Source organism: Macaca mulatta, chromosome 1, assembly GCF_049350105.2.
Source record: "Macaca mulatta isolate MMU2019108-1 chromosome 1, T2T-MMU8v2.0, whole genome shotgun sequence".
Classification (NCBI taxonomy): Eukaryota; Metazoa; Chordata; class Mammalia; order Primates; family Cercopithecidae; genus Macaca; species Macaca mulatta.
Window position 1 is genome coordinate 42,040,214 of NC_133406.1, and position 17,306 is coordinate 42,057,519.

The 17,306-nt window shown below is 41.2% G+C and overlaps 1 protein-coding gene and 1 pseudogene across 3 annotated transcripts in view; both read left to right on the forward strand.

Moving 5' to 3' along the window:
• The window catches only part of C1H1orf21 (chromosome 1 C1orf21 homolog), a 250,630-nt gene that overhangs the window by 180,355 nt on the left and 52,969 nt on the right, over positions 1-17,306 (forward strand).
• LOC106994513 (tRNA (uracil-5-)-methyltransferase homolog B-like) lies at positions 3,136-16,086 on the forward strand (annotated as a pseudogene).

The window sequence follows — 17,306 nt, forward strand, 5'->3', positions numbered from 1 at the left end:
CTAGAGACACTGCCACTTTCTTTAGGTTTAACATCTACATTGTGTTATCTTTTAATCACGTTCTTAAATGTGACAGGAGAAAAAAACAATGAGTGATAAATGCTTCTACGTGAATAAAAATTAACTGCACATGTAATGAATACAACTTATTTTAAAATGTCTTCTGCAGCAAAGTATTGTGTTGGTTAAAAGTTACCAAGCTGAGGTTAAATAGGTTTTAATTAAAAATTACAAGCTCACCCTACCCCAAAGCACTACCACATGCAACTCTAAAAATGCCAGATGGACAAAAACCTTAAAATTGTTCAACAGCACCCCCTAGCATACATAATTTCAGGCTGTCAGACTAGAAAGCGAATTCTCTGTGTCATTTTTTACATGTCTAGTTACATGGGCACCTTCTTGACATTATTCCTGAATTGAATGTCTGAAGGTAATTATGAGCAGAGAATAGTGTAATCTAGCAAAATGATTTCTTGCGAAAATATTTTCAAAATGATTTTACTTGAACTCTAGCTATCCTGTATCCATTGTCTTTGCTTTGGTTGGCTGGTTCAAGGAGAGTTTTGTTTTCTTTTGGAACAAGCCATCTAGGAAAGAAAATACAAGGTTGGGGGAAGTTCTTAAAGAAGACTGTGGAAATCCACAAGGTGGATGGAGAATATTTAACTGTCTTTGGTGAATTTAAGGAACACAGTCTTAGGGGTTTGGGATCCTGAGCAGTTTAACCACTCTGTGATTTAGTTTCCTCCTCTATAAAATTGAGAAATGGTAATAGTACTTGTGTCATAAGGCTGTTGTGGTTAGTGTGCACAAAGTAAATTCTCAGAGGTGATCAACAGTCATTGTTAGCATTATTTCACTGTGGATGCTTGAATGAAGTCAGGATCTACAGCCTGGGCTCTGACATTAGAGATACCTGAATTCAAACCCTCTGAGAGACCTTGGGCAAATTGCTGAAACTTGGTTTCCTCATTTCTAACTAGAAGTCATAATAGCAACTACTGCTTACTACTCCAGAGTTAGAATATATATGCAGAGTGCCTAGACTGGTCTAGGTGGAAGAGATAGAACACAGCTGTTGGTCTTACAGAATAATAATAATTCTTTCTTTCTTTCTTTCTTTCTTTCTTTCTTTCTTTCTTTTTTTTTTTCTTTCTTTCTTTCTTTATTTTTTGGGACAGAGTCTTGCTCTGCCACCCAGGTTGGAGAGCAATGGCGTGATCTCAGCTCACTGCAACCTGCTCCTCCCAGGTTCAAGTGATCTCCTGCCTCAGCCTCCCAAGTAGCTGGGACTACAGGAACACACCACCACACCTGGCTAATTTTTGTATTTTTATTAGAGACCAGGTTTTACCATATTGGCCAGGCTGGTCTTGAACATCTGACCTCAAGTGATCCAGCCTTAGCCTCCCAAAGTGCTGGGATTACAGGTGTGAGCCACCACACCTGGCCTAATAATAATAATAATAATTCTCTAAAGCCAAGAGAACAGGAGACAGTAATACTATAACATTCTCTAAATTGGAAAGCTGAGAGAGTGAAGAGTTGGGTTTCTTAGCAAACCCAAGAAAGCCAGTTATATGTAGAATGAACCAGCGGCTCAGGAATTGCTAGCACTAGGGATCTCTGGAAACCTTAGCTGGAGTCTTTTCTAATTCAGCCATCACAGGACACAGCGAGTCACCTCTGCCATGTTTCACCTGCTGCTGAAATGGCACACAGTCCAGAATTAGAAGGTGAGGTTTGAAAATTCACCTGTTTTCATTCTGCTGCCTGCAGAAGTTCCACAGTAGAAAAAGGAAGGAGACCTGGATCAAAGAATAGGCTATTATGCCACTAACAGTATGACCTTAATCAAGTCCTTTATTCTCTCTAGATATTAATTAACTACTGATGTAAAATGAAGGGCTAGACTAGACTACCCTTAACAGTGCCATCCTTGCTGCCAAACCTCATGATGTTAGAACAAAAGAGTATTTCAGGACAAGACTCTGAGGTTGACCTGGTTATTTTTCAGAACAGAATATTATATTCTGATATTATTCATGAGGATAATTAATAGTATCTAAGAATTATTGAATATCCACCATGTTCCAGGTGCTTGCACTATCTTACTTAATCTCATTTGATATAATAATAGTGTTTTATGGGAGAGATTCTGTTATCTTCAGTCTGCAGATTAAGAAACTAAGGCTCTAAGAGTTTAAGTTACTTACAAACTTTACAAATATTAAGTGGCAGAGGCTAGCTTTTAAAGATCTGGCCATCTTCAGAGCCCTGGTTCTCTAGACCTCACCATGCACCTCTTTTCTGAACTCTGGTGCTTCTCCAGAAAGGTCATCACATTCATTCCAGTTCCTATGGTTGCTTTCAGTTTGTAGTATGACTTTATTACCTCCAACTGGAAAATTAAGTGGGGTGTCCCCCTGTAAAGTGGATTGGCTTTGGAGTTATAAACAAGCCAAGTACCATATTTCTCTCACAAAGTTGGTTTGCTCTGAATTCTTAAAGTCCACAGGCATGTAAAAGGCCCTGCATGTGTGAAATTACACATTATTAAAGTCCTGCATATTAAACCTTTACAGGATCCGTAGTTTTCCATTGTGTCCAAACCTACACAGATCACTGTTGTTCAACAGATTATGTGGCCATTTGTCCTTGGGACTGCAGACTATTTATAAATCTACAAGTAAATATTTTAACCAATCTGTGTGTGTGAATTTTCTATTTAATGTTGATTATGGAGTCTATAAAAATAAGGAGAGGACATTTAATAGATGGAATGAAAGACATAATATATTAAAAGGGGAGGGGAAGCTTAGGGGAAGCTGGGGGTGAGAACTCCTTCCAACTTTTGTTGTACATTGTTTAAAATTGCGGATTAGGATTATAAATGCTTTTGAGGAAGGTCTCAAGAGAAGATCCCCCAGCCAAGTAGGGAAGGGTACTCCCCGAGAGGAGTTGAGGTGCCCAGGCCAGCTGCTACACTGGCACTGGGAGGAGCCCCACGTTCTGCCACGCCTGCCCCCCTGCTGGCTGCACGTGCCAGGGGGCTAGTAGAGGTGCCCTGCTCAACAGGAAATGACTCCCTGCCACAGTAAACTGGGTCATCTCCTGCCCTTTTGGTTTGCTGCCTCGATTTTGCAGGTTGGACACATTAAGGCATGACGAAACCAAGTGACACACTTCAAATCAGAGCCTAAGGAAGGGTAGTGACACATGTCAAGCATCTGCTGTGTTCAGCACAGTCCAGAGCGTGCCATATATATGAGCTTGTTGTTCTCACCTCAGCCCTGAGAGGTGGATTTCAGTGTGTCTTTAGATGGCAGGCATTAAGAGAAGAGTCCTAACACACAGCCTCATGTGCTTCCTCTCCATGGTGGGTTTCCTCTCCAAACCAAGACTGCTTCCCTGGTGTGCCGTAAAACCACCAGGTTGGTCACAGCTCTTTTAGGGCATAGTATGTAAGGGAAATTTCACCCATGTGGTAGCCAAGAAGTGTCAAAAAGGACAAAAACGTCAGAAGAAACCAAGTCATCTGGGACTACTAGATAATTCCTGGCAGGAAAGGCTGGCTGGTGTTGTGATGCTGCTCTGGAGGCTGAACTATGAACGGCTCAAGGTGAAAATTTACAAAGACTAGAGTCTCACATTCAAATGCTTGATGGAGTCAATGTGACAACAGCTGCACCCAAATCTGAGGGGCTGCTTGTCTTCTCTATCCTACTATACCATCTCCTGTCATCAGTGGCTACAGAAATAAGTCTACCTTCTCTGTGAATCAAGGTCCAGATGGCAATCCAAAGACTGTGGGATATGACCTGGGAACCTGAAAAGATGGGAACATCGTCTGTGTACAGTCTACCCATCTGAAAAACATCCCTTAGAAACACAATCAGGTGGCACAGTACGATGAAGTATTCCTTCCACAGTCTCCAACAGAGCCCCGCCTTCTGCTTCATGAAGGTTGATACTGGTGTGAGCTCACAGTCCGCACCAATAGCCTAAGGCACACAATGGCTGTCATCACATTCCATCCCCAGGAATTAAGTCCAGGGGAGCTCGGTGTTCAGAAGGAGACTGTAAAGGAATTTTTCATTAAAAGTCCTGGAGCCGTCCATGACTTGACCTCAACTGACTTCCAGGAAAGCACCATGACCCGTTTCAGCCATCATCAGTCCGCCTACTAGCTCTTGTTTGGGGAACCTCATATCTTTAAAGATCTCCTGGGCTTGAAAGTCTGCATTTCTCCAGATGCCTTTTTCCAGATTAACACTGCTGGTGCAGAGATGCTGTACTGGATTGTAGGGAAGCTGAGTGGAGTGAACTCTAACACCATCCTCCTTGCCATCTGCTGTGGAACTGGTGTGATCAGCCTCCCTCTGGCTCAGCACGTCGCAGGTCCTTGGGATTCTGTTGGTGGGGCAGGCAGTGGAGGATGCCAAGCGGACTGCAGCCTACAATGGCATCACCAGCTTTGAGTTTCATACTAGTCAAGCAGAGATTTTTCCAGGGCTGCTAAAGTCAAAGGAAGATGGATGGTTAATTGTTGCTATGGTGAACCCAACCCGTGCTGAACTGCATTACAAGGAAGTTCAAGCCATTTGAAACTTCAAGGCCCTCTGCATACTAGCTTTTGTTTCCTGCAAACCCCAAAATGAAACCACAAGGAATGAACCACACTGAAAGTTCCAGGGGCTAATCTTGAGACAACCAAGCATGAAGACTGAGCTGTGAAATTCCAGAGATGGCCTCAAGGCAGTTAATCCACAACCCAGCCATTGTTGAGATGACACTCAGCTGCACTCCAGGCACCGTGACTGAAGACAGCCACCAGAATAAGACACCCAGACCTTGTCCCCAGCACACTCCTGCACACCTCCCATACCATGTTCACCATTTTAAAAACCTCTCTCTAGCCTAAAGTTTGAAGCGATTCCCTTGAGGCTAGAGCCCAGGCATTCTCCTATCTGTTAGCATTTGACAGTGACTTTCCTTTTACCACATACACACACAAAAAAATGTGGTAAAACATACATAACATAAAATTTATCATCTTAATCATCTTTGAGAATATAATTCAGTGGCATTAAGTACATTCACATTGTTGTGCAACCATCACCGCCATCCATCTCCAGGACTTTTTTCATCTTGCAAAACTTAAACATTTAAACACTAACTCCTCCTTCCTCCTTGCCCCCGGTCACAGGCAACCTCCATCCTACTTTCTGTCTCCATGAATTTGACTACTCCAGGCTGCTGTGCGTTTTAGAGAAATTCTTACGTGATATGAGAGAATTATAAGAGAATTATAAGAGTATTATAAGAGAATAATACTTGATATTTATTAGCATTACAACCTAAAAGTCTTATGGTGAAAACATATCAAAGATATTTAGAGTAAAATGATGCATGTTAAGCTCTTTTTCCTCCTTGAAATAACTTAAAACCTGTTTTTTGAAAAACACCCTGAGGTTCTTATAACTCAGCTTAAAAGTGATGGTGCCCATGCACTGGGGTGACTGCTGTTTCTTGCTCTCTCTTTTTCTCCCATGGAGAGCCACAATCGCAATTTTAGTCAAGGTTACAGTGAAAGCACCACTCCTTCCCTTTGATGGTCCTCCATTGTTGTGCGTCAGCGCCAAAGGTCATTCTGCCCTTTCTGTGCCCAGCTTCATTCTGAGTGGGAGTAACGTTGCTGAACCGTGTAGCACAAAAGTAAAGGAGGACAAATGCTCCTTCGTTCATTCTTCCAGCAAACCTGTATTGAATGCCTATCACATTACCTACTACATACAAAGATGGGTAAGACATGAACACCATCTTTAGGGGCTTGCATTTTATTAGGTCAAAGCATTTAAAGTAGCCTGTAGTAAGAAGAGACAGATATGTAAACAGATAAGCCAAGGCGTTGGGATAAGTCTCTGCCAAGAACAGGGCGGGAGACAGTCGTTCTACCCAGGACGAGAGGGCGTCAGCATGGTGTTTCCTTTTGCTTTTCTTCACAAGCATGATGGAGTGTGCCATGCTACCTTGACTAGCTTCTGCAGTTCCTTTTCATAGTCTCTGGAGGAACTGGAGTTGTTCCAGTGATACAGAGCAGTAGAGCAGGTGGTGGTTTGCTAATTTGGACAAGGCAGCAGCAGTTCCCATTGCCACTTGCTTCTCACTTCCATCATCAGTGGTCATTAAGTGAAAGTGTGCACGTTTTCTAGAGTGCGGTTGAAAGTCCTTTTGTATACAGATAAGTTGAATTCTGTTACTTGCCTTATACTTTGTCAGAGGCTGAACTTTTCTTTGGAAGGTTAAATGAGGAAATGCTCATTCATTTCTGGTTACAGTATTCTCCTTTCAAATAAAATTACCTAAATAGACAACTACTTAATTTGGGGGAAAAAAATAAAATTAAACTCCAGACTGGGTGCAATGGCAGGTGCCTCTGGTCCAACCTACTTGGGAGGCTAAGGATGGAGATCACCATCCTTGGAGTTCTAGGACAGCCTGGGCAATATAGCAAGGCTTCCATCTCTAAAAAATAAAATAGATAATAAAACTTTGTACAACAGAGTGATGATAGAAACTGGTTGTGACAGGGTGGTACTGTTTTGAAGACTGGGGCAAGGGATGTCAGAACAGTGAGCTAGGGTTGGTAAAGGTTGGCATAGCCATATGTCCTAAGCCAAAGCCTACAGAAGCCAAGAATTTAGGGCCGTTTAATTGAGTATTCAAAAAGTAGCATGGACACTGCAGTCTGGTCTATCCAAATCATCCTCGGAACTGCAGTTTCCTCTTGACAATAGATAAAGGATATTTATTTGAGGGAAAAGCTGCCACTTAGTTACATAATATCATTCTGCCTTGGTTACCCTGGAACAAGGAATTAGGTAGAGGTGGCAAACAAATTTTATACTATATTAAATAAGATTTAAATATATATTTTTCAGGCACAACTTTTTTTTTAATTTATTTTTTATTATTATTATACTTTAAGTTCTAGGGTACATTGCATAACGTGCAGGTTTGTTACATATGTATACTTGTGCCATGTTGCTGTGCTGCACCCATCAACTCGTCAGCACCTGGCACAACTTTTTAATTTTTTTTTTCGCTTTGTTTTTAAATCAGTAAAAGACAATGGATCCTAGAAGCTGCCGTGATCTAAGTAGCAGCAAGTTTGTGCACATGTCCTTTCTGTGTTGTTCTTTTGAATGTTTAAATAATGTTTACTATGTTTAAATTATGTTAAATATGCTGAAATGTGTTAAATATGTTTATGTTTAATTTGTTAAATATGTTTAAGTTACAATTTTGTTTAAATTATCTCACTGCTGCCACAGGCCCCCTTGCGTGAAATTCTGCACTATGCATACTAATTGTAGTAAAGTTACCCCTATATCCCAGGTGGGGAAAACAACTCTGGAAGATAATTTCCACTGAAGTCTAACCAAACTTTGTTAAATGGATTCTGATAAGATTATAAATGACATGAAAAATAACATTTTAACATCAGGTCATCAATTTAAGAAAAGGGTATGCTTAGACACATGTTTAAAGTTTTTAAAAAGTAATATTCTGCCCTCCTATGGTCCTCAGAATTAAAGCATAGTGAACAGGAAAGAAAAGGAAAATAATGCAGCCAAGTGCTAAGGCAGAACATCTTGCCAGATGGAATGAAGGTGACGTATTCACAGTCATGAGTTGCTTAACCACGGGGAAACGTTCTAAGAAATGCATCCTTAGGTGATTTGTCGTCATGTGAACCTCATAGACTGAACTTACACAGGTTCTACACACCTAGGCTCTATGGTCTAGCCTGTTGCTCCCAGGCTACACACCTGTACAGCATGTCACTGAGCTGAATCTTGCAAGCATTTATACACAGTGATAAGTATTTGTCCATCTAAACATCTCTAAGCATAGAAAAGGTATAGTAAAAATACTGTATTATAATCTTATGGGACCCCTGTCATATATGCAGTTCATCGGTGACTGAGATGCTGTTATGCAGCATGTGACTGTGTCTGACAACTGGCTCTCCCTAGTATCAACACCGGCTATATGTATTACTTGGTCAACTTGAATGACCTTTTAGAAGAATTTTGATTGCCTTTCAAGTGGGCTTTATCTTACTGGTTATACCTGGTCCCTCTACCCACTGTTGTTTGCTGGAGACACTTCATCCCTTTCCGTGACTTGCCTGGCCTTGACTTGCTTTGGGCTGGAAAGGGGCAGCGGCTGTTTCTCAGCTATGGCCACTGGGGGACTTCCAGGGTTCTTGCCCTGTCATTAAAATTGTGTGTCCCTTCTAGACCTCTCTCATCGTTAGGTATTGGAACATAAGGGGGGAGTTTAAAAGTATGTGGACTGTTCTTTTCCTCATCCTCTTTAATTTACATAGATTTGGCCTTTTTAAGAATGTAAAATATTTATTGAAAGAGGTGGACATGCAGAGCTTCTATCCCCTCTTGGCCAGTAACTCTATGGCCTTGTTTCCTTGTTGTTCTTCATGTTCTCATCTGTGGGAATGCTTACCTCATATAGTTGTTGTGAGGATTGAATGATAACAGTTAATACAGATGTTTTGCAAGATTTTTTTAAAGTATGCTTCAGGCCGGGCACGGTGGCTCATGCCTGTAATCCCAGCACTTTGGGAGGCTGAGGCAATAATAGTAATGGCTGACATCTATTGGGCTCTTAGCACATGGCAGGACTTGTGCCTGGCATTTCATCTGCATTAACTTAGTTAATGCTCACAGGCCTTAGTCAGGTGTCTGGCTCTTGGGAGGGGTGCTGTCAATGAGAGCTATTATTTTGGTTGTTATTGTGTTTATAATTACAAGAGACCATAAGAGACAAGGAATCAAAAGCTGTGTTTCTCCATTGTCAGATTATCAAGGGAACATCAGTGAAGAACATACATAAGACCTCATGTAAGGAACAAATCAAGCACGATTGTGTCTGTATTCTAGCAGTTTGTCATCTACAACGTACAACTCTTTGAGAAAGGAGGCGTAGGAAGAGGGAACGAGGGAGTGCGAACATGTATATAGGAAAATGGACCAGTATGCATGCTGTTCTGTTCTGTTTTGTTTTGTTTTGCAAGCATGTTTTCTGGAAGATGACTGTTGGACAGTGGATGTAGCACTAACATTTGTGAGTTTTCATTTCAGCAGTTTACTGCAGTGAAATTTAGAGAAATGGGATAAAGTCTCTAACATTTCTAGTAAGTTCTTTCAATCAGAAAACCGTAGAGTTTGGTAAAAATCATTGTTGAAGATGATCATTGGTAAAAGTTTCTACTGCATTATGGTATAAGCCAGGATCCAAGCAAGATTTTTTTTTAATTATGCTTCAGGCTGGGCACGGTGGCTCATGCCTGTAATCCCAGCACTTTGGGAGGCCGAGGCAGGTGGATCATGAGGTAAGGAGTTTGAGACCAGCCTGACCAACATGGTGAAACCCCATCTCTACTAAAAATACAAAAATTAGCCAGGCATGGTGGTGTGCACCTGTAATCTCAGCTACTCAGGAGGCTGAGGCAGGAGAATCACTTGAACCTGGAGGTGGAGGTTGCGGTGAGCCGAGATCACGAGATCACGCCACTGCACTCTAGCCTGGGAGACAGAGCAAGACTCCTTCTCAAAAAAAAAAAAAAAAAAAACCGCTTCAGTCAAGCAGATGCCCCTTTGTGTGTAAGTCTCGTGGCGCAGGCACTCTCTCAGTCCATGATCACTTTGGATGATTGCAGAGATCTTCTGTCAGAATCAACTTTGTTCCTAATGGGGGGAAAAAGCTATTTTAATGTAGTCATTATTGTTGTGTGTCACTGTAAACAGCCTTTTAACCCTTTTCCATTTGCCCTGAGAATACTCACTGATGGCACTTGCAGCTGCGGCGTTCGCCCCAAGATAACTTTCACCATGCAATATCTCTTTTAATGTTATTTTCACATCACGCTAGTATATCGACTTTGGAAACAAAAGACATCATTCTATTCATAGCATTCTGTTTTTAGTAGTGGTATTTCCATTTACAAAATACAGTAATTCTCAATCACTGAAAATGTTAAGTCCTAGAAAACGTTAACATTCCTACGCGTGATATTAACATCATTCTCGAAGAGTTCTTGGCCGAAGATTCATTTGATAAATCCAATTTTTCTGAAATAGACGTTTCTGATGATTCAGATGATTCTGATGTTAGTTCTGTTTAGAAATAACTCCAAAAACGATTTGTATATTTTATTTTCACATTGAAAGTCAGATTTGCTTCAGCCTCAGAGAGCATGTTTACGTAAAATTAAGTAAGTGCTGGCAGCGAGCTTCACTTTTTTTTTTCTAAACAGGAAAAGGGTTAGCAGTTACTTTGAAAAAATAATATGGTAAGTGGTGAATAATGTGGAGTATTGACGGCCTGGAATTAAAAATGATGACAGGTTCATTTATACCCCAAACCTCACCATCAAGCAATATATCCTTGGTACAAACCTACACATGTACCCCCTGAATATAAAAGTTGAAATCTTTAAAAAATTAAAAATAAAATAAATAAAAAATTCAAACCGCATTTTACTTCAAAGTAGAAATGAAGATAGGCCGGGCACCATGGCTCATGCCTGTAATACCAGCACTTTGGGAGGCCGAGGCAAGCAGATCACCTGAGGTCAGGAGTTCAAGAGCAGCCTAGCCAACATGACGAAACCCCGTCTCTACTAAAAAAAAAAAAAAAAAAATACAAAAATTAGCTGGGCGTGGTGGTGCACGCCTGTAATCCCAGCTACTCGGGAGGCTGATATAGGAGAATTGCTTGAACCTAGGAGGTGGAGGTTGCAGTAAGCTGAGATCGTGCCACCACATTCCAGCCTGGGTAATGGAGCAAGACTCCGTCTCAAAAAAAAAAAAAAAAAATGAAATGAAGATAATATATGCTTTGGAAACATCAGAAGACTCAAACATTTTGTGATTCTAAGTGATTGTGAAAACTGTGATGTCAGATGCATCTGAAAAGTTTAAATTGTTTCATGAAATGTGCATATGGAAAAAGTAATACTTCTAAATATGATTTTTACATAATATATGAATTTAAATATATGTATGTCACTGAATTAACAAACCATGTAAGTAGTCAACTGAAGGTTTCAACCACATCCCTAAAGGATTATGTATTTATGTTTGCCAAGACACATTTCTGAGGATCTCATTGGAAAGACAGGAACCACTTTACATTCAGACCTATATGATTCATTAAAGCTCTTAATCATGTTCTTTAACTTTTTTTTTCTTTGCCTTTTACTCAAGTAGGAAAAGATTTTCACTGAAGTTGGAGAGGCAAGGAATAAGGGCAAAAGGAAACTGGCTCTTAAGACTGATTTGCCTAGCAGGACCTAGAGGGCGTGAAAAGAATGGAGAGAATGTGCTTATTATATATTTAATGAACCCTTAATTTGAAAGCTTCCTAGTGAAAACGCCTCAGAGGGAAGAGCCGGGAGAGCAGCAGGGGACGTGGGTCATTTGTTCTCACTCTTTGTCCCTGACAAGCTGCTGTCCCTGTCGGGCTGCGGAGGGCCCAGTCTTGTCACTATCCCGCATCCACAGGATGAGCTCGGCTCGGGTGTCTTAGGGGAATATACACCAAATTTGAGGGCAAGTGTGAAGAAAGATAGTATGGGAGTTTTTAAGAAAGCTTCTAAAAGGCCGAAAAGATACGCAAATGAAGAAACTCGGGGCTGAACACACCACTTTAAAGGACTACAGGATCAATTCTGTTTGCAGAGTTTAGAATGAAGGTATTTCTAGCAGTACGTTTCTCAATAAGGAAAGAAGGGAGAAAAAAAGAATGGCGCTTAGTCTCTGTTGCCGAACTACCGTATTTCAATTTTGAAGAACATTTTTAACCCAAATTCTAGCTACAACCAGTCTCTTCCTAGCAGCCTTAGACTAAAAGTACCTCAGAAATAGAACAATGCCAGATTTGATTATTGACTGTTCAGATTGTGTGTAGAAATCTAGTGACTGGCTCTACATTGTAAAATAATTATAGCACAACAGATATGACACTTGTATTAACTGAAAAGCCAAGACGGTGAAGGGGTACACGGTTAAAATATTGACTTCCCTTCATTTACTCTGAATTCTGATGGGAAGAGATTGCAGAGGGGTATGGAAGAGGGTGTATGAGTAAGGACCTAAATTTACAATTAACCAGAACTAATCATAGAAGTGCTGGAAGAAGTAATACATGAAAACAATCCATTTTTTCCATTAGTGAAAAACTTAAAACCCCTGTATGTGAAAACACAAAAAGGTAAAAAAAAAAAAAAAAAAAAAAAAACTTTAAAATCATAATACATGCAACAGAATCCATACACTTTATATATACTAATAGAAAAAAATTTTAATACAAAGAGTTCGTACCAGATGAATTAGAGAGGTTTTAGCTATGGCTTCTATTCTCCTAGCAAACCCCCTGACCCCTGCTAAGAAACCTCCTAACCCCTTCACACAGTGTAGGCGCCTGACTAAAGGTAGGCTAACCACTGTTTCCCTGGGATGCTTGTAATTGGTACAAATAGGAAGACCCTCTTGCCTGTCGGGCCACAGAAGTGGAAGGATTGAATCTGGGGTTGCCAGGAGGTCATGAGAAGAAATGAAACCAAGGTGACAAACAAAAAATGGGAGACAGGGGCCGGACACAGTGGCTTAAGCCTGTAATCCCAGCACTTTAGGAGGCCGAGACGGGTGGATCACGAGGTCAGGAGATCAAGACCATCCTGGCTAACACAGTCAAACCCTGTCTCTACTAAAAATACAAAAAATTAGCCAGGCCTGGTGGCGGGTGCCTGTGGTCCCAGCTACTCAGGAGGCTGAGGCGGGAGAATGGCGTGAACCCGGGAAGTGGAGCTTGCAGTGAGCCGAGATCACGACACTGCACTCCAGCCTGGGCGACAGAGCAAGACTCCATCTCAAAGTCTCAAAAAAAAAAAAAAAAAAAGAATGGGATACAGGGAGACAGAGGGCATTGCTTGACTCCCTGAATTCAGTGAGGCCCAAGCCTGATCAGCTTCATTGTTAGGTAAACCAATGTATCACTTTTCTGCAGAGGTAAAACAAGTTGAGTTTCTGTCACTTTTTTTGTTGTTGTTGTTGACATAGAGTCTCACTCTGTCACCCAGGCTGGAGTGCAGTAGCACAATCTCAGCCCACTGTAACCTCCGCCTCCTGGATTCAAGCAGTTCTCCTGCCTCAGCCTCCTGAGTAGCTGGAATTATAGGCATGCTCCACCACATCCGGCTAATTTTTGTATTTTTAGTAGAGACGGGGATTCCCAGTGTTGGGCAGGCTGGTCTCAAACTCCTGACCTCAGGTGATCCACCCACCTGGGCCTTCCAAAGTGCTGGGATTACAGGCGGGAGCCACCGTGCCCCGCCTCTGTGACTTTTGAGTGAAGGAGTCCTAACTGCTACAGAACAGACAGTTCTCAGAACCTTCTGTCCTCTCGCTGTCTTGCCAGTTCCTCTGCTCTGTCCTCATTGGCACTGCCCTCTGCATTGCGCTGGCCAACTGAAATTTCTTCTCCCTCTGTTGTCCAGGGTCCTCTCAAGCCTCCACTACCACCCAGCTTCAGGCCCGCCCTTGTGCAGTCACTGTCTATGGCAATGCTCAACTAAACAGACCGCCCTGTTTTCCTCCCCGGGATTACTGCAGCAGGCTCCTAAGCAGCCTCCCTACCTCCAGTTTTCACGCGTGCTGCTGCCAGAGTGGGCTTTCGAGAACTCAGATCCACTCCTGTGACTTTCCTGCTTAAAACCCTTCAGAGGCTCTCCCCATGACTTTTGGAATAAAACCACAAATCCTTAATTTGTTTTGCAAGGCCCTGGGGATCTGGCAGAGGTGAACGGCTCGGCTTCATCCCCCGCCGGCCTGCACTCTGTACCCCAGCCAGGAGCCAAGCCGATGCTGTAAATGGGTTGAGACTTTTGGGGACCTTGGGATGGATGAATGCATTTTGCATGTGGGGTGAGTGTGAATCTTTACAGTCCAGAGGGCACACTGTGGTAAGCTGAAGTATGATGTCCACATCCAAATCCACGGAACCTATAAATATGTTATTTTACACGGTAAAAGACACTTTACAGATGCGATGAAATTAGGGATCTTGGCTTTATCTCGAATGCTTTGAGTGGACACAGTATAATCCCAAATGCTTTGAGTGGACACAGTATAATCCCAAGGATTCTTACAAGAGGGAAGCAAGAGAATCAGAATTAGAGAAAGAAGATGTAATAACAAGCCGAGATTGGAGAGAGAAGATATATTACACTGCTGGTGTTGAAGATGGAGAAAGGAGCTGTGGACTGAGGCAGGTTGGTAATGTGTAGAAGCTAGAAAGGCAATGAAACAGGTTCTCCCCTGTCACCTTCAGAAGGAAGGCGGCCCTCCAGAAGTGTCACATCATAAATCTATGTCATTTAAGCCACTGAATGTGTGTTAATTTGTTATAGCAGCAATAGGAAAATAATATAGCAGATTTTCTGGGCACTCACAGTTTTGGAATTAAAGAGAGTTGTGGGTGTGTCCAGCTTGTTCAGGAAGTCTGGAGTCTGATTTTAATTTTTGGCTGACTTCTATGGCACAATGAGTGTGAGAAAAATGATCTGCCTTTAAGGAAAACTAGATCATTTAACTTTTTGTTTTTAGCTTTGACGTGCAGTTTCTCAATTCAGTGGAAAAAAAAAACTGGCAAGGTTTTGGTTAGTCACAGAAAAAGTTCAGCAATTTTGCGCAAATGGTGGGTTTTATTTGTTAAAATATCAAAGACACGATGGATGATACATTTCTTTGCTACAATATTTTGTTAACTTTTATCAATGTAATTTTATTTTTCTGGCCATATTTTTATCCACCAGAAAAATCTAGTTTTAAAGCATGTTTATTTTATTTTGTGGTAGTCAGGTTTTTGTTTGGTTGTTTGTTTTTGTTTTTGTTTTAGACAGAGTCTCACACTGTCACCCAGGCTGGAATGCAGTGGTGCCATCTCAGCTCACTGCAACCTCCACCTCCTGGGTTCAAGCATTTTCTGCTGCCTCAGCTCTGAGTAGCTGAGATTACAGGCGCCTGCCACCATGCCCGACTAATTTTTTGTATTTTTAGTAGAGGTAGGGTTTCACTATGTTGGTCACACTGGTCTTGAACTCCTGATCTCGTGATCCGCTCACCTCAGCCTCCCAAAGTGTTGGGATTACAAGCGTGAGCCACCACGCCTGGCCAGTAGTCAGGTCTAAAATGCAGTCTCCTGGGCACCAGGCAACAGGCATAGTTAATAGTTGAATTCCTAAGATCTTTGGTCTTATTTTGAATCACGGTGAATGTGATTCCCATTCACATGTGTTTTGTCTCATTTGATAATCGGAGAGGAGAAATGAGAAATGGAGAAAACAAGGCAGGGTTGTATGTATGCAACTTTCTGGGGTATAAACCACAGATTTTTGTCTCTCTTCTATTTTATTGTGTCCAAGTGACATTTAGCATAATTGACTAGTCCTGTTCCACTACAGTAAGCTAATCAAGTATTTTTAGTTTGTTTTGAAGTTTAAGCTCCAAGTGGCATTTTGACCCAGTTTAAATTATCAATATAGCTTTTTCTATATTTCTGTGAAATGCACATATGTTCGTAACAAATAAGATACTTGACAGAGTTGCATATCAGTCTACTAAGAAGAGGAGACCTCTATGATTAATCTTAGATAGTTAGATAGTTCTGTGTTCAAGAGTACATTCATATTTTATTAATTAGCATTATGGTAGTTATTAAAGTTATTCATAAATATTCCAATTCTCCTCCTTCCAAGCACAAGAGTAGGATTGTATAAAGGGGCTTCAAAAAATTCATGGTAAAATGGAATTAAAAAATAAAAATATAAACTTTCTCAACTTTCTCAACATAAGCTCTGTCACGTTTGAGACAGTTTTCTAAGCAATTATATCTGTCATTTAGTCCGTCCCTAAAGAACTGAGGACTTGGCATCCATCCTCTTGTGAAGGTTAAAAAAAAAAAAAAGAACTGAGGGTCTTGGGAATTTAACCATATCAATGCAGGCTTTTTTGTTTTTTGTTTTTGTTTTTGTTTTTTTTATAAATTATAAAATGTATATATATTATTTAATCTTAACACTTATTCAAGTTACCTATTTAATTCTTTTTTTTATTATTATTATCTTTAAGTTCTAGGGTACATGTGCACAACGTGCAGGTTTGTTACATATATATACATGTGCCATGTTGGTGTGCTGCACCCGTTAACTCATCATTTACATTAGGTATATCTCCTAATGCTATCCCTTCCCCCTACCCCCTCCCCACAATAGGACCTGGTGTGTGATGCTCCCCTTCCTGTATCCAAGTGATCTCATTGTTCAATTCCCACCTATGAGTGAGAACATGTAGTGTTTGGTTTTCTGTTCTTGCGATAGTTTGCTGAGAATGATGGTTTCCAGCTGCATCCATGTCCCTACAGAGGACCTGAACCCATCCTTTTTTATGGCTGCATAGTATTCCATGGTGTATATGTGCCACATTTTTTTTTTGTTTTTTTAACATGTTAGCTGAATAAAAATGGGTGCCCTTTAAAGATTCTTTGCTTGTTTGTTTGTTTGTTTGTTTTTTGAGACAGAGTCACTCCATTGCCCAGGCTGGAGTGCATTGGCACCATCTTGGCTCATTGCAACCTCTACCTCCTGGATTCAAACAATTCTTGTGCCTCAGCCTCTTGAGTAGCTGGGACTACAGGAGTGCACAGCCATGCCTGGCTAATTTTTTTCTTTTCTTTTCTTTTTTTTTTTTTTTACTAGAGATGGGGTTTCACCATGTTGGCCAGGCTGGTCTCAAACTCCTGGCCTCAAGTGATCTGCCTGCCTTAGCCTCCCGAAGTGCCGGGATTATAGGCATGAACTACTGCACCTGAGCTAAAGATTTTTTTTTTTTAATATAAGCTGGGTGTTTGTTTGTTTGTTTGTTTTTAAGAGACAAGGTCTCACCGTGTTGCCCAGTCTGGTCTTGAACTCCTGAGCTCAAGCAATCCTCCCACCTCAGCATCCCATCAATATTTTCTTTTTTTTTTCTTTTTTTTAAAATTTTTGTTTTTTTAAGACAGAGTTTTGCTCTTGTCACCTAGGCTGGAGTGCAGTGGCATGATCTTGGCTCACTGCAGCCTCCACCTCCAGGATTCAAGTGATTCTCCTGCCTCAGTCTCCCGAGTAGCTGGGATTACAGGCATGTGCCACCACATCTGGCTAATTTTTGTATTTT